This window comes from Myxocyprinus asiaticus, chromosome 35 (genome assembly GCF_019703515.2).
Source record: "Myxocyprinus asiaticus isolate MX2 ecotype Aquarium Trade chromosome 35, UBuf_Myxa_2, whole genome shotgun sequence".
Lineage (NCBI taxonomy): Eukaryota > Metazoa > Chordata > Actinopteri > Cypriniformes > Catostomidae > Myxocyprinus > Myxocyprinus asiaticus.
In genome coordinates, this window is record NC_059378.1 from 6,548,200 (window position 1) to 6,556,851 (window position 8,652).

An 8,652-nucleotide genomic window follows, 5' to 3' on the forward strand; every position below is an offset into this window, starting at 1 on the left:
TCTCAAAACTCAAAAGACAAAAAAAAGACTGTGATGTGTGTCATCGATCGACACTGATCAGCTCTCAAGTCAGTGGAAGCGTGAGCTGGTTCTGAGAGTGGTTTGTAGTTCGACCACCAGCACCATTCTATCCCTTTAACAACAGAATACTACAGTTTCCGCCAACTTTTTCAACCGTCTAGGTCCCGGAAGTATTTTTACCATTCATTTTGTCCATAGGGATTTTCATAAAAGAGGTGTAAGCCATGAATCAAACCAGCCAGCTCTAAGGTGAATCACAACATTGCAAACTTTGATTTGAAGCAAAAAGATATTTGAAAATTGGACAAAAAGAATTAAAGTCTTTAATGAGGGAATTAACTACAATCCCATGAAGCACTGTGAATGACGCAATCGAATAAAAACAATGGAAAAATATAAAACAATTTATTTAAAATTGTTGAGTATATGTAAAGAAACAATATACAGTATTTTAATTATATTGCAAAATCTTCAGATATTTACAAATATATAAGTTGTTTGATAGTGCAGCGCTTGTTTGGCGTGCTTTGTTGGCCATCGTTTCTCTTCATGATCATGGGTAGTGTAGTTCTTCACCAGCAATTCCACTATTAAACATGTTTTTAAAAAGATAGAAGTTGAAATAACACAGACTGATGGGATTAACAGAAGCATATCCCATCGATTAACAACCTTGGAGCTCACGTTAGGTCTTTAAATGTTTACAAGTTATTGTTAAAAAATTATTTTGGCTAAGGAAAAAATGTATACGGTTTTTAACTTCCTGAACCGGCTCTATAAGTAAAACATACTTGCCACTAGGGATGTGCCCGAAGCTGAATACCTTATTTGGAAAGGCACGGATAATGACTTCAAAACGAATAACGGATCCAACCAAATAATATACAAAATATTTGTATGACTGATTATCCAAAAAGCGCAAGGATAAAGCGACATTTTAAAAATATCCAAAATTACAACAAATTTATGAATCAGTGCAGCCAATATTTCTAAAGTGTAAACCTTATGAATGAAAATGCGCAGGTTGTGAGATTGGATGGGCGTGGTCTCGACTCCGTTTGCAGTCTCTGTTAATTGTGCACGTCTGGAGCTTGTCAAGTGTAACATTAACAAAGATACATCATATACACTTTCCACTTCTTGAAATGTCTATGTTAATGTATCACATTATGTGATTCTCATGTATTTATATATAGCCTAAACCTGAGCGCAATGTTAAATTCCAGACCTGAAGAGACGATTTCAGTCTCTTAAAGTTGATCACATTTATATCCACATCAGTGATTAAGGTTATTAACTGGTTAAGACTTTATTTAGAAAAAAAGTAAAAATGCTCCATAAAGGTTTAAATGCTCCATTGAGAATTCATCCATTCGGAATATTCCTCCTTGAAGAAACTGAAACATGCTGCATCTTTTTTATTCTTCTATAAACTGTACTAAATTTGAAAATGTTGTGTTCTTGAACTCTGGTAAGGCGCTATATAAATTTAACATTATTATTATTATTATTATTATTATTATTATTATTATTTAACTAAATAATGGAATCTAATCGTAAAAATTCCTGACAGACTTACGGGACTTTCACCTGTTTGTAGGCTATATTTATTTTATTTCAATTTCTTTTAATGTTTGAATTTGTATTTGTTATTCACTGCAAAATGTGTGCTTGACATTTCACATTTTGCTTGACACCTCCTGCCTCCAGAATAATGTTGTTATACATGCACAGACAAATGAAAATTCTTTTTCATGCGTATATTAATATCTGAAATACCAGGAGAAACCACGAAATATTCCACAGTAAATGTAACCTACAAATTCAGCTTCATCTGGTAAGAAAAAAAAAAAAGATTAAAATAATTGTTTTTTTTTTATAATTATTGTATAATAATAATAATAATGATAATAATAATTATTATTATTATTATTATTATTAGGCTATTATTAAGAAAAGGCATATACAAGGCATATTTTATTACTAGAAACTATAAATGTAAGAGTAACACTTAAAAATGGGCGTTTCATTTAGTTTTGATGCACTTCCATTTTAAGCCCTGCCTTCACTGGTTCTATCTGAATACAGAGACAGATACAGATAATTTTGTCATACGAACAGATACAGATACAAATACATATAATGGCTTCGCTGCACACCCCTACTTGCCACTTTCACGGTTGCTTCTAAATATTGTGCTGTGCATTTACCTACAAGGTACAAGTGGTCTGCTCTCAATGGGAGAATCAAGGCTGTGCTTGTGTGTTTTGGCTGGTAAATCTTGTGATTGATTATTATTTGGGTTTCATCCAGAATGTAAGGCCGTTCTCGGGCTCTGATAGGTCTTTAATGATGAAAGCTGCATCTGCAGGTCTGTGAGCCGTTGTTCTAAAAATCTGTGCTACCTGCCCAGAATGTGCTACCATCAGTAAAAACAGTGATATGTAAAGCAAAAACATGGGTAGCACATGTCGGGAGGCACATGAGAACCTGTCGGTATGTAATACAACAGCATGAAATGTGTTAAAAACCTAGGTAGCACATCTTGTCAGGCAGATAATACCTATCAGGATGTGCTACCAGCATAACTATCAGATAGTGTGATATGGTGTGAGGCTGTACTAAGCTCTAACCCTACCCCAAACCTAAAACTATGTGGATATAGTGTTGGTAGCACATTCAGATAGGTAGCATATATTTTCAGGACACCGGCAGTCCCGCAGTCTCTCACTGTTGCTTTTTCCATTGAAGTCGTTGAGTATCATATTTTCAGCTCCACCCAACAGACTGCAACATCAACATAACGTACTACATATAAGCCTCTGGTGTGAGCTCATAGACCAAACAGTCTGAACGTTTTATTAGGAACAGCACCTTTTATTAATAGCGAGAATTTATAGTGACGCCTGCCATGGTAAATTTATTTGCGGAGATTTTTATCTGGCAAATTTTTTAAGGCCTGGACAGGCGCCTCTTTAGCATTGAGCCAACAATCACAATAGGAGATCACAGAATGTTTGGATATTTCTCAGTGGAATTCTGTCGAGAGATCACACCCTAAATGCCCTTTTTGCAGCTGCAGAGCACAACATGGTCATTTGAGCTGCAGATACACAATGACACACTCAAATACTGATAAGTTGTGATGTTATCGTTTGACTCCTTTGGAATGAGGTGAACAGATCCCATGCAGGAAAGAAGAAACACTGAAACCTGAGAGGCTAGAAACAGTGGGTTATAGAGAATTTACATAGACAATAGCATGAGCTGAGATTGAAGCTATGTCCTAAATGACACACTATATTGTACACCATGCACTGGGCCATCTAATGTGTGAATTTTCCAAATGTAGTGTTGTATCAAATAGAACACTAACAGCTTTTTACTACATGGAAGTATTCTGTGTTTTTCAGCTGAAGGAAGTGACGTTTCAAATGCATATGATGGTTGCTCCTAACTTTAGCACGTTAGCCAACCTCAGTTCAACACTTATATCTCCAATAATATACATATTGACACAGCGTGGGGTGATTGTAAAGGATTTAACTCACATTTGTAAGGTGCTATCTTCACAGAAGTTTCAACAGTTCCCACATTCACCATTAATTACACTTGTTTTGTCGGCCAGCAGTAACCCCGTCACTTCCACTACGTAGGGCAAGAAGCATAACAATAAGATATGGCGATAACAATGCAATATGGCAATAATCTAAGAAGCATAACAGCACACAGCACACACAAATGTTAGGTAAAACAGTGTATTTTTAGTTAGACCAAAATATATAGGCTATAGTATATACTGTATATATATATATATATATATATATATATAAATTATTTTTGGTGTTGAAAGAATTCTATGTGTCACTGGTCCTGTCTGACCCGCTCCGAATGGGATTGGAACCGGCATCTCCGGCATGGGAGGTGTAATGAGGAGGGTAAAGGCTACAGCCTCTAGCATCAGTCGCTAGTGTGCCTCTTGAGGCCAGGGGAGTGAGGTTTACAGATACCGCACAACTGTCACGTACCAGCTGGCTCCCGTTACACTCACCCCCCTAAACCCCACTCCCATCCGGGTCACGGCACCACTGTCACCGGTGTCCTGCTCAACCCGCACTGAACGGGATTCGAACCAGCATCTCTGGCATGGGAGGCGGGCGCACTAACGAGAAAGCTAAAGGCTAAAGCCTCTAGCATCAGTTGCTAGTGCCAGGGGAGTGAGGTTTACACATACTGCACAGCTGTCACGTATCAGCTGGCTCTCGTTACATATGTATATTTAAGGGCTTTTTATATTTTATGTATATTTTGTCAATTTAATGTGTTATTTCAGTGCAATTAATTACATAAAAAATAAAGAGTTAAAAAAATTAACACAATTAATCATGCCCCTGGAGCATAATAAGTCATGTTAATCTTAATGTTTTTACGAGTCTCTGTCAGCAGGTGGCAGTAAGTGCAACTCCAGCTGAACAGGCAATGTGCAAGCTGTACACACAACAAACCACACTTTACTGACAGCAGAAAACACAAGAGACACGTTCTTGCATTCAAACACAGCTGGATGGAGCTCAACTCCAAATGCAGAAGTCTTGCAATGTGTTTAAGTTTAAATTTATTTTTAATTTGACACAATGTTCTAAAAATGATCCAGTATGTATATAACGTGACGCAACCAAGATGAAACACTCCAAAAGCGTCCGTACAATGCATGTGTACATTGACTTGTCTTTGGAAAAGCCCTTATAATAAGTCTGCCTTGGAGAAATTGACAAGTTCAGTTGCAAAATGGGGTGTTGCAACATGAAGCATTTATGCCATTTATCCATGTTTCCATTGATCATCATTGTATAAATAATGGGGAGGTTGTACTTGCTTGTTTCGATTATTGGGGTGTTCCCTCCCCCCACATCCCCCCGGGAATCTACGCCCCTGGCTGCCTGCCTTTTGTGATAGCATCTGCTTCAAGAACCTATGCCTATGATGCCTTAAAATGCTGCCTACGAAAGCAGCTCACTAGGTTTTGGAACAGAGTAAATATTAATAACTACGCCCTCTGCGCTGTGATTTGACAGCTGAACAAGCCCTTCTGATGCAACCCTAAATTGGCTGCAAAGTTACATGAGCAATCACAACAACTGCTGTCATAACTTGGATTGAAGTCTAGGACACAGACAGCCTTAGTTGTTGTTTTCCTCGATTGAGTTCATCATTCAAACAACACAATATGTCACAGTTTGGAAGAGACAACACAGGCACCGCTCAGGAAGGATCATTTTGCAACTGACAAAAAGAAAATCTGTCAGCACGGGCACATCTTCATCACAACAACATATAAACCCAATCACGCCTGTGACAGACGGGATCGCTGGTCTCGGAAGAGTACCTAAGCTCTGCCTTCCACCTTGAGCGTTACTGGTCTGAGGAGATAAACTGATCTTGAATCTGCCCATATGAAGCAAGTTCTGCTCACAGCAGCATGTGCTATGTGGGACTGCAGTCCACATGCACACCCGCCTCCTGCGGCTACAGTTTTGTGGCTTTTTGTCCATGTTTTCTAACTTTGAAACCATCTATAATATGCAAGTATACTCCTAAACAGTGACAAAAAATTTGCTTTTAGCAGAAATACTCATTTAAAAATGTCCTCTTTTGGGAAAACGGACCAAAACAAATTAATGACTCATCCCGCACTACACAGATATATGTCCAATCAAATGCTCTCGAGAATGAGAATGTTGCCACCAAGTAACAAATCAAGATCAAAATAGAATACTACTGTACTACTATTTCTATTTCAGCTGGATCCGTATATTATGGCAATATGCTAGTTTGGTAACATGCTAATCTGAACATACTGTAGTTCGTTGCTGTGACCTGCTGAAATGTCCAGTTTCAATAGGAAATATGCTGGTCACAAAGAATCGGTCTACTATTACCTATAGAAATGTTTTGCAAAATTATTTTTACATGGCTTGCTGTACATATCGTGGCAGTTTCTTGGTGAAATAAACTCTAGAGGTGCTAAAACAATGACTTTTATTCCCTTTTACAGAAATCATGAGTAAAACAGCAGTTTATCAGTTCATAAACACTTACTTTTGGCTGTTCCTCACACAATGTTATAACATCAAAACATTTTTACTATAGCACCTGACATTTTAACGAGGGCTGTTGATTTAACGCGATTTAATGCGATAAAAAAATTAACGCAATTTATCATGCCACGTGTACATAAATTCCGTAATAAAAGTACAGATTTTCCTACCATACGAGCTGCAAGTGGGCGGAGAGATCTTCCAGTGTTCATTACGTATGTGAGATGGTTGTAGAGGTGATGTCAGCAAGCAAAATCACTGACTTTTTCAAGCTTGAAGTACATCTGTTTTACAAACCGCGTGAATAGGTGGCAGCGCGTCTCAACAAACCTCACAAGCAGTGCAACCAAACAATGAGATTCGCTCACCGAGGAAGCACAACAGTGAAACACAATAGAATACAGGAATCTTGAGATGTGATTTTCAAAGTTTCCACTACTTTTAACTAGTTACAGCACCCTTGTGTGTTTGTCTGTCTGTGTGTGTTAGCCCTGTGATGGATTGGCCACCTGTCCAGGGTGTTTCCCTGCATTCGGCCTGAGACAGCTGGGATAGGCTCCAGCACCACAGCATAGATGGATGGATATTTATTATAGGCCCAACATATTATATTTATAAATATTTGAATTATTATGCATTATTTATATTAATTATCTTTAATTGGGGGCCTTTTTCATCAAATAAGGATGTATGAAATTAATTGCAATTAATTTGATTAAAATCAGCATGTCGTGTAATTAATTCAATCAAACATTTTACTCGAATGACCTTGGCATTGCTAGCGCAATGCTCTACCAGTTGAGCAACAGTTCGGGTTGCTGTGGTGTTTTAATGGAACTGAAGTCATATTTGACATAACAAACACACCCATTTTTATAATAACTACATACTATTTATCGTTGAAAGATGGTAAATAAATTGTGCCTCCTGACAATATCTTTTGCTTTGAAATTTCAGGAGTCCTTGGCATTTTCAATAGCTGCTTATGCCTGATGAATGCAAAACACCACAGTCTTGATCCTAAACAGAAGACATTTTAAGTGGATCACATGGCTGCTATTCCCCTTCCTAATGCCAGTTCTCATCTCCAAACTTTTTAAGAGCCAAGTGGATGTACAGAGTTTAAGAGAGAGAAAGAGACAGCATGGAGAAGAACAGATGAAGGCATGGCCTGATCTCACTGCTTCATTATTGTCTTAATAATGGAATTGGTTACCGTTAGAAAGCTGTAAAAAACATGGACCATGGCTTCCTTTCATCGCGGTCTCTCTCTGATCTTCATTCTCTGCCATCATCCTTTACATTGAAATATGTAATGAGGAACTAGGGGTTGAATAGATTTTTTCCAACATAGCATGTTACTCTAGTGACTGTAGCATACTACTCCAGTGGTTCTCAAGGGATTTAGTTTCACATGGGATATCAATTGGTGACTTTATTGTGCAAAAGTAACAAAACATTTCCTTAAAATCAAACAACGTATTAATTATTAATTTATTAAGCCAATAATTTACTTTACACAATACAGTTGCCACAAACTATAAAATGTTTATCCTTGCCACAAGTGAACACAAAGTATGTCATATTTTATATGTTCTACAAGCTACTTCACTGAAAACCCTAATAAATTGACTTTCCTAGATTGAGTAAACTCATTCCCTCTACTGAATGAGTAATGGTGACTCCAACTTGTGTAATTAAAGGGATAGTTCACCCAAAACTGAAAATGCTCTCATCATTTACTCACCCTCATGCCATCCCAGATGTGTATGACTTTCTTTCTTCAGCTGAACACAAGCAAAGATTTTTAGAAGGATATCTCAGCTCTGTAGGTCCTCACAGTGCAAGTGAATGGGTGCCAAAATTTTGAAGCTCCAAATGGACTTAAATGCAGCATTAAAGTTAGCCATAAGACTCCAGTGGCGATATGATAGAAGCGATATGATAGGTGTGGGTGAGAAACAGATTTTTTTACTATAAATTCTCCTCCCTGCCCAGTAGGTGGCGATATGCACAAAGAATGCAAATCGACAAAAACAAAAGAAGTAGAAAGTACAAGTGAAAGTCGAGAGTGATAGTAAAAAAAGGACTTAACTATTAATCTGTTTCTCACCCAGACCTATCATATTGCTTCTGAAGATGAAGATTTAACCACTGGAGTCTGGATTACTTTTATGCTACTTTTATGTCCATTTGGAGCTTAACATTTTTGGCACCCATTCACTTGCATTGTAAGGACCTACAGAGCTGAGATATTATTTTAAAAATCTTTGTGTGTGTGTGTGTGTGTGTGTGTTCAGCAGAAGAAAGTAAGTCATACACATCTGGGGTAGCATAAGGGTGAGTAAATGATGAGATCATTTAAATATTTGGGTGAACTACCCCTTTAAGTTAACTTAACTTGGTGTTCATATAGAATGAACATAACTATTTAAGTTAAGGTAACTAAATGAAAGTAGACTTTACATTTGCTATTTAAAAGTTGTTGTTTCAACTTAATAATTTTAATTGAATGGATTCAAATTTAGGTCAT